The 18,530-nt window shown below is 45.2% G+C and overlaps 1 long non-coding RNA gene across 1 annotated transcript; it reads right to left on the reverse strand.

The window, feature by feature from the left end:
- Window positions 1-6,552: 6,552 nt before the first annotated feature.
- LOC147651052 (uncharacterized) lies at window positions 6,553-14,023 on the reverse strand. Its single transcript, XR_015274959.1, has 2 exons — window positions 9,026-14,023; window positions 6,553-8,816 (listed from the first exon to the last, which is right to left on the reverse strand). It is a non-coding gene; the product is annotated as an uncharacterized LOC147651052 (long non-coding RNA).
- Between the last annotated feature and the right edge of the window lie 4,507 nt (window positions 14,024-18,530).

Here is an 18,530-nt window from a genome sequence, read left to right on the forward strand (position 1 = left end):
ATCTCTGGTGCAGGTGGAGAGAAGAGTGTCCAAAGCTTTGATGTCTGAGATGGAGCATAAAAAAGGGTCAGGAAGAGCAAAGAGATCTCAGCAGAGATCCCTGCCCTGGCTGTGTGCTAACAAAATAAATGTAGATCTTTTCAAAGCGTGGAGAGCAACCCGACAGAAAGTGGGAAGTGCCCTAAGTTTGGGGCCTTTTTAATGTTTAGTCACAAATTCTCTGAGCATTCTCTGATCACAGCTGGTGACAGGATTGTGCTCAGAGTTATGAGACTCCAAATTCAGCTGTAGATGCAAAAATTGCCTGTTGACTCTTATAATATCATTTTCCTCAGCCCTGCCTGTTATAAGGAGCTTAGGCTTTATGTGGTGCCTCTGCTGGATCTGTTTTTATTCTTCTTTCTGACCCTTTCCCAACCAGTTTTGGTTTCTGCCAAATAAAAGTTGTTATCACTGGGTTTTACCAACACTTATGTATTATTTTGGAACACTGATGATTTCTCCTAAATTGAATTGTTACTCAGAATATGAAAGTCAGAGACTGCTGAAAAAGAGAGTTTGACAAAACCAGGTGTCTTTTCCTGAGTGATTTTTAGATGAAAAGGGTTCTAACACTGTTGAAATGCCATTTTCTTACAGAAATATCCTATTCTTATTATTTATTGTAGCAGAAGAGGCCTAAGCACATGAATAAGGTAAGGCATGCTGGGAGACCTAATACCTTTTATTAGGCCAGATGATCCATCTGGAAAGGAGTCAAAGATTGTTTCTGTTTCAGCCCTGAAGCAGGAGCTGCATGCCCCAAACCCTGTTGTTTACCAAGAATAGCAGCTGGTACAATAAAAATGGTTGCCATTTCCTCCTTCCTTACCTGCCTCGATTTTTTATTTCACAGTTTTCAATGTGCACCTTTGGATTTTTTTATTTTTTTATTATTTTTTGTTGGAATTAGAAGAGAACAGGCTTTTTAAAGAGCCAGATTGAGTGTAGGATTTTAAAAATCGGAAGATTTTTTTCCATTTAGAAGCAGAGCTGAAGTGTTGAAATCTCACTGTCCTTCAGAGCAGAGAATCCAAGTCCTGCTCTTTTCACCTCAATACCTGATTGATTAGGACGAGCCCTAATATTGTCTTTTATGCTTCTTCACCAATAATTAGGACCACGCTGATGGTCCAGGCTTTAGGGAGCAGTCCTTGTGAGCAGAGCTGAGTCCACCAGCAGGGAGGTGGGATAATCCTCATTCTCCTGGAAGGGATGATCCAGGAGGATCAGAGCAGCCCCAGGTGAGCACCAGGACAGCAAGGTGGGCACTCGGGCCCTGCAGGCTGTTTTCTCCCCAGGTTTTCTCCCCCAATTCTGGTCTAAAGAACCCAGCTGTAACTCTGCCCATGAAAAGCCAGTCTGGCCCTTGGCTGGAGAACACGAAGATGGGGGAAAGGTGGAGCAAGCTGAAGAGAAGCAGAGCTCTCAGGGCTGTTTGTGCAGCTCAGCAGCGCTTCCATCCCCTCTCTCCACGGGGCTGGGACACGCTGGGTGACGGGGCTGCTGGGCTGGGAAGGGAGCAGGCTGCAGGGAAATCAGAGGATGCTTTTGCCCTGGCAGGGGGCTGTTTGTGCACTGCTGGGATGAGAAAAAACCTGTTTGCTTTGTGGCAGGGTGCTGCTTGTGCAGCGAGCCGAGGGCCTGGCCATGGGGAGAGCAGGCTCTGAGCAGCCCCAGCTGCCAGAAGACTTTGTTGTTCTTCCCATCCTCGGAGCTGAAGCATGGAGAGAGGCAGCCTAACCTTTTGTTCCAGCTGCATTTTTCACATTTCATGATGGTTTGTGGTATGTTGAGCGAACTCCTGACATCTGGAGTCCCAGCAGTGCCTGGCCCCCGAGCACAGTTTCCATTACAAGCCAGACCCCCCTCTTTGCCCTTTTATTTGCACAATAACACAACACCCTGGCTCTGCATCCCTCTGTGCAGTGGCTGGGACCCAGAAAACCACAGGCACTTCCCCTTCCACCTGCTTCTCTGCTCCTTTCCTGGGTCCTGCCATTTGCAGGATGGGTTGACAGTTATCAACTATTTTCTGTCTGCTCAAGAACTTATTTTAGACATTGCTGGAATGTATATGGCTGGACAGGAAGCCTCAGGGAAGGGGTTTTTGCTTTGCCTCCTTTGGATTGGCTGTATCCCATTCCTTAGGCTTGATCCAGCTAAATTTTGTCACCCTGCACTGCCCAGATTGGGAAACTGAGGTACTGAGGAGTTAAGCAGACATGGCAAAGTCTACACCCCTATTTGGGTTCACATTCTGATCCTTAAATCCATTTCTCATTTCCCAAGGGTGTCAGGTGACCTTAGAGTTCTGGTTTGACAGGAATGGCAGAATCAGCATTTCCTTACAGGAGCTCTCCAGCAAACCTGATATTAATTCTTGCTGGTTATGTCTCTAAACAGAGAGCAAAGCAGTTTTGTCAAGGGGGAAGACGTGAAACTTTGATTTGTGGGGCTGTGTTGTGTCTTTGCTGAAATGGTGGGAGGCAGACAAGGATTTGGGACTGAGCTCCTCCTGCCCATCAACCCCCCAGGTTTCTGTTGCCTGTGTCCATCCCTTGCAGAGAGCATAAAACCAGATTCTAGTGATGATCCCACCACCCCACTGCCCTCAGTGTGAGCAGTAGGAGCTGCTTGTGGGACTGGGGAATCCACATGGGCTTTCCAGCCCAGGCTAAATTATCCCCTAATTACAGGGCAGAGATTCAGAGGCTGGGCAGTGGGGTTGTCCCAGAGGCAGGCAGAGCAAGGCAGGGCAGACAGGAGCAAGGGAAAATGAGCACACAGCCCCTGTAGCCAGCCAGGAGCACTGAAGATACAGAGCCCTTCAAAGCATAAACCACTCCCCATGTTCCCCCACAAATGCAGCTGATGAAATCTCACTGCTTCTTTCTTTTTCTCCTTTTTTTTTTTTTCCCTCCCCCTACAGCTGCATTTTGTGAATAGTCCTGAATTCTCTTTTATCACTTGCACTGTGCTTTCCCAATTAGAATCACAGAATCATTTAGGGTGGAAAAGACTCTTTAAGACTGTTGTGTCCAGATATTAACCCAGCACTGCCAAGTCCACGAACCCCTGTCCCCAAGTGCCACATCTGCACGTCTTTTGAACCCCTCCAGGGATGGTGACTCAAACACTGCCCTGGGCAGCCTCTGCCAGTGCTTGACAATCTTTTCACTGAAGAAATTTTCCCAAATATCCAATTTGATCTCTCCTGGGGCCACTGGAGGCTGTTCTTTCTTAATCCATCCCTTGTTCCCTGGGAGCCCCTCTGGCTGTCCCCTCCTGGCAGGAGCTGTGCAGAGGCAGAAATTCCCCCTGAGCCTCCTTTGCTCCAGGCTGAGCCCTTTCCCAGCTCCCTCAGCTGCTCCAGCCCCTTCCCAGCTCCGTTCCCTGCCCTGGACACGCTCCAGCCCCTCCAGCTCCTTCTTGTGAGGGCCCAGAGGTGCCCCAGGGTTTGGGGTGGTGGCTCAGCGCTGCCAGCACAGGGACTGCTATCAAATATTACTCCTGGTGACTCTGAGATTTCCTCTCTTTGAACATCCTCGAGTGGCTGAGAAAACCCCAAAACATTTTCCTGTGTGTCAGGCAGCACAGGGGTTGCCTGGTGACTTCAACAGTTTGGCCACGGACAAGCAGAGAATTTTCTTCCTTTAAACCCAACAGACCAAGAAATAGTGAGAATCAACTCAATGAAATATAAAAGTCCCCAGGAGATTCAGTCCCTCTGGTCCTATAAAATTTAATAGAATTTTGTGACCACAGCATAATTTAATCCAGCAGGATTCCCACATTTGATTGGTGGAATGAAAGATGTGAATAGATGTCCTGGCCTCGGTGTCTGACACACTACACTCTTCCATGGCAATTCCATAAAAACCAAGGAGATTAAAAGAATGATTATGTTATTTAACTAAATTTTCAAAATAGGCAATGACTTCTGAAGTTTTCTGCATTTCGTTTTTGTTGGCAGAGGAATAGTTAAACCCAGAAATGACATTATTTCATTGCATTTCTTTTATATCAGGTTTGGGGCTTTTGCCATTATTTTCTCTTCAGAAATGTCACCATATTTCCCCTCCCTACTGAAATTCAGGTGAGCAAAGACCAGCTCATTATTCTTTGGCAGATAAAGAGCTGCCCTTTATCCCCATGTGCTGGGGTTTTACCTGCAGAATTTCACTCCCAAATTGCAGGGAAATTAAACCCCAAATGTAGTTGAGAACACTTTTTGTCAACAGAGGGATATTTTCTATCCTCAGTCCATTTTTGTGCCTGTTGGTTATGAGCTGCTCCTATCACAGATTTACCAGACAGATGTACCCACTCAGTTGTGTGTGCAGAAAAACCCAAATAAAACAAAATAAAAAAACAAAATAAAAAAAAAATATCAGGGCTGGAGTGTTAGCCCTGATTTTACTACATGAAACAACAACTGCAACCCCCAAATTTTCCCCTAATTGCATCATTATCATTTGCAATTATTCTGAGACTGCATCTCCCAGTGAGTGGCGGTGGAATTTTATCTGGGTGTGCGGGGTGATGAGTTGCACACAGATTTTTCCTGCAGTAATGACAGATGGCAAACAAATGAGGGATAGAGTAACCTGCTCCTCAACACGAGGGGAAATGTAGCATTTAAATTCCCATCTGGAACGCCTTTCCAGTCAAATGCTCCGCCGGGGTTTGGCCGTGGATTTGTGTCCCCAAGCCCGCGGTGACACTTTGGGTCCCTGAGCTCTCCTTGGCTGCTCAGCCTGGGAGGCACAGGAGGCACCAATTACAGCCCCTGCCAGGGGGGTAGTTTTTATTTTAATAATAAAATAATTTATTTTATTGCAGAAATTGTGTTATTTTTATGGCAGAAAGCTGGAGACAGCGGCTTTCCTAAAAGCAGCCCCGATTCTCTTGTTACATTTGGATTTTGGCGCTCTCTGGGATTCCGTGATTTGCTGTTCCCTTCACCGAAAGGAATTTAGGAGCATGTTAAAATAATTTAAATCCTGGTTAGATAAATAATTGAAACCCTGGTTAGATTTCTCACACCTCCATTATCCAATTGTTATCCAAATTGAATATCCAAATATTCAAATTTTGGTGCTCCCTGGGATTCTGTGATTTGCTGTTCCCTTCACCAAAAGGAATTTAGGGACACATTAAAATAATTTAAATCCTGGTTATATTTGTCAAAAACCCATTATTCATGTTTGGATTTTGGTGCTCCCTGGGATTCCATGATCTGCTGATCTCCTTCCTCCTTCACTGTAAGGAATTTAAGTGCACCTTCAAATCATTTAAATCCTGGTTAGATTTCTCACAAATCCATGTTTGGATTTTGGTGCTCCCTGGGATGCCATGGTTTGCTGTTCCTTTCACCAAAATGAATTTAGGAGCACATTAAAATCATTTAAATCCTGGTTAGATTTCTCACACCTCCATTTTCTGATTGTCACCCAAATTGAGTATCCAAATATTCAAATTTTGGTGCTCCCTGGGATGCCACGATTTGCTCTTTCCTTCTCTGTAATGAATTTAGGACCACATTAAAATGATTTAAATCACAAATCCATTATCTTCTCTGTTAATCCAATCATCATCTCTGTTGGCCTTGCACTTTGCTCCAAAGTGCCTCCTGGAAATCATGGATGGTCACACATCACCTGCTGAGAGGTTCTGAAATGTGCCAGTGAGAATATGTCAAAAAAAAAAACCAACAAACCACACTTTTTACAGGAAATGCCAAGTATTTCTAGACACATTTTTTCAAAATATTATCCTCTGACAACCTCTCATTATCACTACCAATATTCCATTTGTTTCCATAGATTTTCCACTTGAAAATGCTACTTTACCTATCAAAAATTGCATTTATTACATGCAGTACATTCCTTTTTGGTAATGCAGTATGCTCAGGCTTCATTCTCCTAGTTTTTCCCAACACTGGTGGCATTCCCTAAGATTCCTGCTGGCTTCAGGACTGACTATTTAGGAAAAACTGCCAGCACTCTGTGTGCAGTGTGTGGCAGGACTCACATGTGCACAGAGCACACCCCAGCTAAGCCTGGCTCAGCCAGATGTTGCTGTGCTGAAATGACAAAAAATAAGCACAGCAGTCAAAAATCCATTTAGCATCACCCACTAACAAAACTCCCAAATCCACTGGCACTTAGCTTGACAAAAAAAAAAAAAGTGATTTAATACCTGATTTGCTTTAATTAGGTTGGGCTTGGCATTGTGTTTGTATTTGGGATTTACTGTGGGAGATGTTGGTTGCTTTTATATTGTCATATTCTGTGCAGAATAGTAAAAAATACTGAATAATCCCCTCAAATAGGTCTGTTAGGAACTTTTTGTCTACATTAAACTACAAACACATAAAGTTCTTCCAGGCTAATCCTTTTAGCTTTTGAAATGGAGTTTGGTTATTTAATATCTAAGATTTTCCCATTAGTATCACATGGTCAGTCAGCATTATGTCTATAAACATAACAATTGTACCCTTAATACAGGTTTTTGGCACAACTCTACCTTTATTTAGCTATTTTACATGTTTTCATGAAAGATTTTGTGATCTCCAGGCTCTCCTTGGTGTTCCTTTGGGGTTGTTTTCCCTGGAGTGCATTGGCAAGGAAAGGTGAGAACACAACGCTGAGAGCTTTAGGATCCTCCCTAAAAAGAGACAATTTACACTCATCTCTAATTAATTCCAGCACTGGTGAAGAGGATCAACTCCTCCTGGTTCTGCTGGCTGATTTTCCACTAGTTTAAGGCTGTCTAAAATTATCTTGTTTATATTTTGGTCTTATTTTACCTCCCCTTTCCCACACAGCCCTGGTGAGGGACACAGCTGTATTGTCTTTGTGAGCACAGAATCCCCCAGGGCCAAATCTTTCCCACATTGCCTATCTTTAGTCCTCCTATGCTGCATTTGAAGATGAATAAATAAACAGAATATACCATGAACAGGGATCACTTTCTGGAGTCAACTGGCTGGAAAACAACCTGCAGAACAATTATCTTTGAGAGAAACCTGTCATTTTTCCATGGAGCTCCTCTGAGGGCAGGCTCAGAATGAATTCCACATCAGGCTGAAGCACTCCAGCACTGGGTAATTCCCTCCCAAGCTTTTGTGAATTTTGTTGTGAATTTTGTGAATTTTGTTGTGAATTTTGTGATTGTTTTTGTGAATTTGTGAATATCAAAGCACTGCTAATGACTGTGATTTAGGCTCAGCCAAATCCACAGATTTCAAGGAAACTGTGCCAAATTAGAGCAGAGGAGCTCTGTGCTGCCTTTAACCAGAAACTTTCTGAGGAGTTGCTGCTTAAAGATGAACGTGGCTCTCCATGTGGAGACAGTAAAACACAAACTAGTGACAAATTGATTCAGACACTGGGTGTCCAGGGCTTGAATTCTTGTCCCTAGGACCAGCTTTGCCAGCCCAGCTCTCTCTCCCTGTTCAAAGAGGAAGATTTTCCTCCTAAAAATGAACTAAATGGTGAAAGGAGGACATTGACACTCAGCTATCACTGGGGTGTTCTGCTCCCTCATCTACATCCGTAGTTTCTTTTCCATTATTATCACAGGAGGTGGTGTGAAACTCTTTCAGTGAAGTGAATTTCTTTTTCTCTGCCTAAAGATTTGGGAGAACCTTCCAAACACCCTCTTAAAACATATATTCTACCCTTAAATTTGAATAATGGTCCCAGTTGCTGTGAGGAGCAGAGGCAATGCCAGCTGCTGACTTAACACCACATTCAGGCCTTCCAGTGATCTCAGAAAGGACCTAAAAGTTAAATAAAGCACATTTGAATTGAAATCACAAATTCATCCCACCACAGGAATAAATCTTAAGTGAATTTATTATCTGAGATTTGATGGTTCTTTCCTTTGTAGCTGTAAGTGAAGCTTCCTTTGCTGTGTAAGTGCAGAGCCTGCCAGCCAGTGTGACCTCCAAAATATGGAAATGAAGGAGCAGAGTTAACCCTTTCACAGACAGGGGATGTTTCCAGGTATCCTTCCTCTCCACAGGGCTTTTCCTGCCTCTAAAAGCTGTGCCTGCACTGGGGGACACAGCAGCAGGACACGTTTGGCTTTGAGTTTAAAATTATCAGGGGCAGGAGGTGCCCAGCCAGGCACAGAGGAGCAAGGACAAATTCTTCTCTTTTTAAAGCTGTGGTTTTGAAACTTGCACCAGCAAGGCCTTTGGAAGTCCAGGCAAGGACTGTGACCCAAAGATATATTTTTTGAGAGCTTTTCAATCTGCTTGCTGTTGTTTCTCTTGGTTGCCACTTGCTTGCATTCTGGGGATGCCTTTTTGCTGCCCCAGCTACAAATCCACACCCACTGCTGTGTTTTATTGCTGTTTTATTGCTGTGCCATCCTTCTCTTTCACCTTTTTTCCCCAAGGTTTTCTAGGTCTTAGTCTATGACTTATTCCTGTGTGGGAACCAAATCGTATTTTCCACCATTGTCACACTCATTGTCATTAATACATGAGTTTCATCATGGGAAAATGAGCTTCACTTTCCAGTCACACCTTCAAGTTACAGAGGTGCAAATAGTGAGAATCAGACACAAAACCTAAGCAGACTTTAAACAGTGAGGGCAGGAGTGTAAGAACTCAAAGAGCTGCCTGTTAACAACATTCCCCAGGTTTTCATCAGACAATAACCAGGATTAATCCAGCCTGAGGGTTTGATCCTTGTATGAACCAGCCACGTAAGAGCTGGACCTTCCAACCAAGCTGGACCTTCAGAATATTCTGTGGTTCCCTGTTATGGCAAAAACAAAAAAGACAAATGTCACAGTAAAGACCTTCCATGTCTTATTTTGTTTTTTCCCCAACATGTAAAAGCAATAATTTTTAAATCAGCCATATCAGCCTCTCAGTTCATTATTTGTTTAAGAACAGAAAAGAATTCACCCAGGAAATTGAAAAGCTGGAGGTTATGAATTGAGAAGGAAAATGGGCCTGGCTCACCAGATCCTGCAGGCCTCTGACAGCAAAGCCAGTGCTTGGAGAGCAGGGCAAGACCAGAGCTGGGCACCGATTTCTGCTCTAGGAGATGCCAGAGATGCCAGCAATGATCCCAAGAATCCTGCACGGGAACCTTGCTGGCTCCTGCAGAAACTGCAGGGTTATTTTCTGCTTTTGCTTCCAGCCCCAGCAGAATGAAGCTCTTTCCTGCCTGGAAAGGATGAGGCAGGCAGTTTCCCTCAAAGCTCCCGACTGCAGGGAGGCTCCAGCCTGGTTTCATTTAGCACATTTAAAATCTGACACAGGCATTTCTCCAAAGGAGTTTTGGGTGTGTGGAATGTTGGGGAGCAGGTGCTGGTGAGCAGGGTGGGAGAGCTCGGTGTGCCAGGGCCTGTGAGGAGCAGGGGCTGCCTGAGGGCCTGTGGCCTCCATGGGACATCACCCAGCACAAAAAGCTTTTCCTTAAGATGCCCTCCCAAGGCTGGAGCCCTCCTGATCCCCTTCCCTTTGTTCCCTTCTCCTTGGTAAAAGGAAGGTTTTTAAAAAGCAGCAAAAGGTGTAAAAACCCCCAATGTGACTGACATGAGGAGGGGCAAAGCTGAGGGAGCAGCTGGCTGTGTGGAGCCCCAGAGGGACAGGACAGACACACGGATGCTGGAGCTGGGTGCAGGGAGCATCAGCTGAGCACAGCAGGCACAGAGGGAAGGGCACAATCCTCTGTGAGCAGCAGAGACAGCAGAGAGGTGTCCTGAGGCTGCTCCAGCTCATCCCTGCCCTGCTCCCTCCTCCGTGGGCTGGCTTCTGCCACCCCCAGAGAAAAAAAATCCTCCGTCATTTCATTTCTAGCACAGCTGGGGGGCACAATTAACAAAACCCCTTCCAAAGTGGGCCAGACTGCAGGGAAATAAGCCAGGCTTTGCATTCAGGCTCATCTAGCAGTGGTCTGACTTAAGGACTTCAGAAAGAAAAACTTCTGTCATTTATTTTGCATTCTTCATCAGGGTTAATAATTTTCTCCTTTTTTTTTTTTTTTTCTCCCCTCCCCTTCCCTGCCCCCAAATTGACTCATCCATCACTAGAATCAATATGAATGCAAAGATTTTTGGTGGATTTGTTGTCATGGAAACCACTTCTCCTCTCTGATATTCCCTTACAGGCTTTCCAGACCTTTTCTCGCCTTTAAATTACCATTCTGCCCTACATTCTGAACACACTGGGCTTTAATTCCACGTTGTGAGCTCCACTTGGAAACAAACCGTGCACAAGCACAGCGAAAGCAACGGCCAGGAGAGAAACCATTCCCTGCTGGAAGAGTGAACACCAGGGATGGTCCCAAAATGGCTGCAGAAAAAAGGGATGCTGCAATCCCCCTCCCTTGGAGGGCTCTCAGGACTTCTGTGAGACAGGATTTCTGTTTCAATTCTCTCTCTGGAGATGCTTTGCTGCCCAGAGAAAGGCTCATTTTGTGCCTAAGGCAGCAGGGCATGAAATGAGGCTCTGGACCAGTTAGAATTACTCACATAAATAAAGTTTGTGAGTCGCTCTCCCTGTTTGCACTTGGCACAAATTGCCAGCCCAGGCACTTGGGTTTTCTCCTGTCGTGACTGCACAGACATGAGGGTGATCCCTGCATGTCCTATCAGATGTGCTGAGAGCCTGGGATGCTGCAGGAGGCACCGGGAGCAGGCTTTGTATAAATATCAAATATCAATTATCAGGGGGTTCAGCCTGTCATTCCTCCTGCAGTCACAACCCGTTGTCAAGTCCCAAGCCAACTGCACATCCCACTAGGAGAAAATACAAAATTCTTACTATTTTTTATCAATTTTCATGCTAATTTAGAAGTTATGTTGGAGGAAATTTTCCCAGAAAGCCCAAGAAGTTTCGTGGCACGTGGATACTATTTAAAGTGAATGCAATCTGTGCTTTTAACATGGATAAATATAAAAATCTCAATAAGAAACCACCATCTAGGCAAGGTAATTAAAGAGGGAATGGAGAAATAGAACCACAAAAATGTACATTTTCATACATTCCCAAGTTTATTATGGAGAGTTCAGGGGCTGGCAGGAAGCCTCAGTATGACAGGAGTTGGGGAGGGAATTCAATTTTCAGTTTCCCTTTGCTCTGCCCTCCTCTCTAGACAGTTGCTTTCACTCAGTATAATTTTCTATTGGTTGCCATCCACTGACATCATCAATATTTTTGTTAAAAGCATTGAAAGTCTCCCAAAATGGTCAGTCTGTAAAGGTGCTGCATGAAGCACTGAGAATGTGAAGAGGTCCTGTCTGCTCACAGTCTGCAAGGGATTTCTGATTTATTACCTGCCCTACTCAGCAAAGTCTGGATTAGGTCAAACTGTTTTGGTTTTTTTTTTAGTTCTGGGCAGGTCATCTTTTTGGGGGTGGTTTTGGGGTTTTTTGGAGCACCCTTTACAAGTCCAACTAAAGCTTCTAACTGAACCACTTAAAGAAAAAGTCCAAATGAAATTTTACGACATTGACAGAATCCAGTTCCTCTGATCCCTGGAAGAAAAAAAATAATCTCCTTTTCCCAATTTGATGCCAAATTTACAAGAAACTTTAGACTGAGCAGGGCAGATCTGATGGAACAAGTCTTGCCAGTCAATAGCTCAGCAGTTAAAATCAGGAGTCTAAGAGGCCTGTTCATCCTCTGAATCAATTCTTTGGGAGAAAGAAGCAAGATGCATTTAGCAAGTCAGCAAACTACAGACATTTCTATGCATAAAGGCATGAGTTTTAAATATTTAAAGTCAAGAACCTCTTTTTTTCTCCTTTTAATTAAAGTAATGAGACCTTAGGTTCAAATTATGCCTTTCAGTTGGAAGCATTACACTTTCCATGCCCACCTGTTGGGAACTTGTTTGTTCTTGTTCAGCTCTTCTAAATTCATTTATTGGGTCAGGTGCTGAAAGAAAAGGAGTTTGGTTCTTTTTCACTCTGTAGTGAATATAAAAAGTGGACAAATCACCACACTTGCACTTTTGCCTACATTTCTCTATTAATTGACCTGTGACAGCATGGATTATCCTGAAAAGAAAAGAAATTTGGAAAAAAAAATAAAAATCTCCTAGGAAGGAGGGGGGGTGGAAAAAAAAAAAAAAGATGGCAGCAAAAGCAAAAAGAAAATTCTCCAAATAGAAGACAAAGTCTGTTCCAGTTATTTTTGTAAGGGGTTGATTGCAATTTGCATCCTGCTCAACCAGCATCTGCCATCAGCAGTGCTCAGTAGTCTTTTCTCTCTCTCCCTTTTTTTCTTTTTTTTGGATTTTGCCTGTGAATGTGGCTTGATGACATTTCCTTCCCAAATCCTTGCACAGTGATCACCCCCCCTCTCCTCAGACCTGAACATGTCTTGCCACAAGGTGCAGGTGATTTGCAGCTTTTATTCCTCCCACGTCCCATTTATGGCCCCGAAGGGTCCCGCCGAGCCCTCAGCGTGAGCTGGATTGAATTTTATTGGAAAATTGGGTTCCCCAGGGAATACATCTGGGATTTGGGAGCTCTGTGATGCAGTGTCTTGCACTTTCCTCTGGACTGAAAGAGAAGCAAAAGATGGGGAGTGAGGGGGAAAACGGATCCCTGTGAATTCCACACTTTCCTTTTCCAGAGGCGCACCTGGAGCCGGCAGAGAGCAAGGCACCGCTGGAGGGAGGACAGGCTGCCAAAAACACCTCCAAACCCTTCTTGCCAAAGGGGCCCCTGCTCCCTGGGGGCTGCAGGAGTCTCCCCATGGCTCTCAGGAGTCCAGCAGGAGGGAAAGCCACATTTGCATTTTCCATTCACTGGAGACAGGCAGCATCCATCCCCCAGTGCCCCCAAAGCCAGGAAACTGCCTCTGTGCAGGGCAAACAAGGACAGAAAAGCAGCAGAGCTGATGTTCCCGTGCAGTTTGTTTTTTTAACTCTTCTTGCTTTCACGGAGTAATTAGATCCAGATGTTGGTTTTGTTTATCCCTTTTGCCTTTGAGTCTTTGCTCGGTGCATTTTGATGACTGACAGAGGGAAATTCATCTTTCAGCAGCCATTAACCAAAGGGAAAATGCAATTCCTTTCCCTCACAGCTTGGGGGTTCAGCCTGCACCTTCTCTTGCTCAAAGGCCAAAGAATTCCAGTTAAAAAGCATCGAGAACCCCCAGAGATTCATCTTGAGGATGACATTCCTGGGAATGCCCAGCACCTGGGAATTTCTGGGAGGAAAGAAACCCACCCAGGCTGTGTGAGACAGCAGGTGTTGGATCAGTGAGAGAGGGGAGAGGCTTCCAGCCACTTCCTACTCTGCTAAATTAGAGAAATGGGCATGGATTTAGGGAAATGCTGCTCCCAAGTGAGTTAGTGCTCACAGGGAAAGGCAGTGAGCACAGCCCTGATAAGCAGGACATGGCACAGAACTAAGCCCAACCTTTCACAGCCAGCTAATAACTTCACAGTTTGTGTTTATTTTAGCTGAAAATGTGAACAAACCACATATCCTCCCCATTTAAATGCACTCTGCTGGTGGGCAAGAGCTGCTTTATTCAGAACAGAGAGCAGGAGATAAAAAGGGGGGCAATAATCAGTATTAGAAAGAATGAGTGGTGCTGTGACAGCAGGGATTTTGCTAATGTAAGCAGCGTAATATGTCAAAAAAATAAATAAGATAGCAGAATTCTGCCTGCAGTTCAGCTAACTACAAGCATGTGTGGCTGTAAAATTGATTTAACTATGGCAAGTAAACTGCTCAGCTTCAGGTAGCTGGGGTTTGGAATGCTAAACAGCAAAACAAGGATGTTATGGGCAGGAAGAACCAAAAGAGCAGCACAAATTGCAGCTGGGTGGGAAAGGAAGGAGTTTAAGGTGTGAATTTTCTGTTGGCACTGGTGGGACTCTCACACCTTTATCTGTACACACCGAACCAGTGCAGCTGAAGGAAGGAATAGTGGTTGTAACTGGGTTTTCCCCATAAAATTCAAAAGGGAAAAAAAAAAAAAAAAAAAAAAAAAGAAGTAGAAGAGAAGCAGAAAAAGGCAAACAGAATGTTTTCACATTTCCCTCATGATGCAGAAGCAACATTTATCCAAAGACACAGAAGACAAAGCTCCAGGATTCCAAACATAAACACAGCAAATCCATTGTCCCAAAGAGCCAGGTCTGTGCAGAATCAGCCCCCAAACACCTCAAGAAGCTGCTCCAAGAGGCGTTCTGGGAGAATTTCTTTTCAACTGCATCTCAGTTCAATTATATACCCAAAGTATCTCCCACTTGTCAACTCTTGTTTCAACTCAGCTGCAAACGGGATTGGTAAAGAAATAATTGCAGCTGTGCCCTGAGCAATGCTGTGGATCTGCCAGCACAGACATGGAGAGAAACTGCAATAATCACTGGTTAATGCAGATAAACAGTTCTGCCTCGCTGCTCTGGCCACAGAAACGCCCTGGGTGTCTCACAGGTTTTTAATTTGAGCCCTGGGTGAGGCTGAGTTAGACACAGCCGTGTGCCAGGGGTGGGGTGTGCCTGCTTGGCATGGAGCGGGGATGTTCTCTGGGGATTGCCATTGGGATCCCAGTCCTGACTTCCATTTCCATACGTGATCCCACTCTGCCCAGCACATCTGATGGTTCCATTGATGTCTCAGGATTTCAGCTTTTCTATTTTTCAGATCCTGTACTGCTCTAGTACAACTAGAACCCAGTAACCCTAGTAACCCTAACTCTAAACTGCACAGACAGTGTTTGTTACTGCCCTCAGGTTTTATTCAGACACAATCCCTCTCTAGGCCTGGATCTCAGGGACACCTCAGTGCCCCAGGCCCCAAAAAGTCTGACCAAAAGTGAGTTGTGGGGAGCAAACTGGGGCTGAATGACTTCATTGCCTGCAGCTGGAATTGGAGGATGAAGCCCGATCTGGAACTGGAGCAAACTGGTAATTGTGTGAGAAACTGGTGCCCATTGTCCGTGCTGGCTGCAGCCTCTGGGAGGCTTTGGCTGCCCGAGGTGTGCCTGGGGAAGGCCTTCAATAAATGCCCACTTTATTCCCTTCCCCTTGCCTGGCCTCTGCTCTGGGCAGCCCCTCCAGGCCCCTCAGCACTTTACAGAGATGGGAGGGAGCTGGGGCTCCTTCCCCATCCTGAGGGGTCTCTGGCAGGCACCAAGGGAACGTGCCAGCCAGCCCCATCAGATGTGACTGAACCAGCGCTAGCAGCTCCATGTGATGGCTAATGAGCCATTCAGGGAGAGCCAGCTTTCTGCTTCGTTGGCTTGATGAATTAATCACCATTCCTTAAAGCTCCTCGGTGGCTTTGGAGGCTGCTGGCTCCCAGGAGAGGCTCTGGAGGGCTGTGGGCATGGGGAGTCATCTTTACTCGTCTGGGGCTTCAAATGCAGCCCAGCCAGAGGTGAGGGCATGTGGATTGCTGATCCACACCAGATCACATCCATCAAACACCCGAAAATAAATCTGCTCACTGAACCAGCTCTCTTGAGAGAGAACTTTGGGAATTGCTCTGTAAGACTCTATAAACAGTTTCAAATTTGGTATGGGACTCCTTTGCCTTCATTTTCTCCTTCATCTCTCCTTTATTAACTCCATCCTGTTATTTCTGATTTAACTTTTTTTTTCCCCCCAGTGGAAACAAACAAACAACTCAAATAATTCAAGTATTTCTTTGTTCAGAGAAAGCAAATGTTGGAAAAGTGTTGGGTATGGCAGAGCCCAGAAATCCCAGCCAGGTTAATGTGCACAGTGAAGGGAGGGAAAGTAGAAAACCCTCCCAGGGGGTCAGAATTTTGGAGAAGGTTCCAATGGGCAAATTGAGATGCTGAACAACCCCATGGAAACACAGAGCCACAAAGGGCAGGATTTTGGATTAATTAGCCCGTGTCCCAAATCACCCAAAATCCCACAGCTTCTCTCTCAAAGGAAGCCACAGCAATCTAATCCCTGCTGGTCCTGGGGAAGGGAATGGTCGCCAGGAGGATGTGGAGCATCCCAAATATCTCAGGCACCTTTTTCCTGACACAGCTTTTCACGTTTTCAGATCCAGCTGCAGTGCAGGGCCTTGGAGCCCCTCACACCAAGGCTGGTGAAGAAATCACCAAGAATTCCATCACACATTAAATCAGAGGCTATTTCAGTTATTTAGAAAATAAACTGACAGAATATGACTGGAATGCAGTTTTGCTGAGTTTTGTTTAAATCATTGAGAGCTTTTAATACTTTTTTTTTTCCCATGGCTGAGAGACAAATTTATTTATCAGGCAGAATTTTCCAGTCAGAAAACATGTGCATCTATACATGCAGATGCACACAGGCCTGCCCACATTTACATGGATTTATCCATAGACATTCATGCAAAACACTCGCCAGGAGCATCCAAAATGGATTTGAGTATGCAAAATCCCCAGCATCCGCTACAATTACCGAGTGTCTGCGACTTCCTTTGCCTTCCAGAGGGGAATAAAGACATTCAGCAGCTGCATGGAGGATGCAGCCCACTGCCACCACTGCACAGAGCTCTGAGAAATGCTCAGATCTCACAGTTTCTGCTTAGAGTGGTGAGAAAATCAATTCCAGACCGAAAGGGCTGGAGGCAAAGGGATAAGATGAAATGTGACTGACAGAGAGACAGCATCCAGTAATGCTCAGCCAAGTGAAAAGGCAAAAGAACACAGGAATAGTAAAACCTCTCCATTTGTGTTTTAATTGGGAGGGGACTTAACAGGCAGTTTTGGTGCTCCAGGCAGCCCCTGGAAATGTTAACTCTGCTCTGTTCTGAAGCAAAACATGCAGAGCACACACAGGGCTCTTTGCCTCTAACACTGTGCCAAGGGAAAATGAGACTGTGATTTCCTGTGACATTAGGATGAAATGAGGTTGTCAAATCAAGTCAAAGTGAAGTGGCAGGGAAACATTCCTCTTCTCTCTGGTGCTGAGGTGGATTTCTAAGTCAGTGTCCCGTGCCTTTGCTGCATTTTGCTCCAATGTTTGTGTTCTCTAACGCTACAAATACAAACAGCCTCTGGAGGTGGGAAAGGCAAGGCTTTTCTCCTCAATCCACTTCATGCTCTGGAAAGGAATTCAAGATATTGAATTCAAAATATTGAATATTGGCATTATGATCTCAAAATGTTCAGCTTGGCTTCCTTCCCCACAGCTCCAGTTCCCTGTCCCACAGAACACCTCGTGAGCAGCATCCTCTGAGGGCTGATTGCAGGGTTTAATGAGCACTGAAATGTCCAGCAGAAATAACCCCAGAGTTATAAACTATTGCTACTGCAAGAGTCAAATTGAAGCATTTGAAAATCCTCTGGTGTGGAATGGGAAATCCCATTTTTTCCTTTTCTGGTCCTTCCAGCAGTTTGAAGAGACTGAGGAGAAGGAGCAAGTGACAGAGACCTAATAAGGAGTAGAAAAATGTCAAGCTGAAGGAGAAAACAAGTATTGACCCACCCTCCAAGGCAGCAAATCTGTCTTTTGGAGGTGTTTATCACAGTAATCCCACACACCCCGAGCAAAGCTGTTTATTTATTTCTTTGGGGGGTTTGATCATGTTTGTGGTGATTTCAGAGAGGAAAGGCAACTTCTCCTTCCTGTCCCCTGGCAAAGAAATTGTCTCCTCAGCAGCACCTGGGTGTTTTGAGGGTTTCCTGCCCTGTGTGATCCCTGAGGCATCTCCATTCCCATGCAGATGGGAGAGCCCCAACAACACAGGGCACAATTAGGAAAGCTTCAACATTACAAATGCAAGATGGGGAGAGCTGGAAGCAGAGCCAGAACAGCTTAGAAGCAGCAAAGAGAAAGCTTGGAATGCAAATCCTGCTCCCTTTTCCAGCGGAATCAGTGGAGTTAGCAGAGGAAGTGCTTCCTAGGAGTGGATTTCTGCTGACATCTTCTTGTGTGGAGAGTAATTCCATGTTCTGGGGATCATGTGGGGAGGCTGTCACAGCACCCATGTCTCCCAAAGCATAATTAATGTCTGATTGGCATCAGCCACGCTGGAGATTTTCTGTCCTGTCTGTCCACAGCAAGGCAGGACTGCAGAGCTCATTTGTCCCCACGGGGCTCTGGTGGCTTTGCCACAGACTGCTCCTGCTCTGCTTGGCAGAGTCCTGGAAGTCCTGGAATGATGGGAGCAGCTGGAAATGCCAGGGCAAGCTCTTGGTTAATAGCCTGAAACACCAGGGCATTTAGAGGGAATCCAGCAAACATTTCCTAGGTCAAGGCAAAGATAGGAGAAGCTGAAATGTGGAAGGAAAGGCGATCATTTAGATGTAGTAAGATGCCTTTAGAAACCTAAAAGTGGCTTTTTTTGTTTTTTTTTTTTTTCAGTAATTATTAATGTCAGGCTCTGAGTGAATCTCTGACCATCCCTGAACTGTCCCTGCCTGGTTTTGTGCTGCCACCCCGGCTGGGCTGGGGAGATGTGCTGGTGTTCTGAACTGTTCTTACCCAGGAGGACTGCACAAGTGCAGCTGTGCAAATCCCTTCTCCAGAGGCTGGTGCTTCCAGCAG

This window comes from Cyanistes caeruleus, chromosome 11 (genome assembly GCF_971803275.1).
Source record: "Cyanistes caeruleus chromosome 11, bCyaCae1.hap1.1, whole genome shotgun sequence".
Lineage (NCBI taxonomy): Eukaryota > Metazoa > Chordata > Aves > Passeriformes > Paridae > Cyanistes > Cyanistes caeruleus.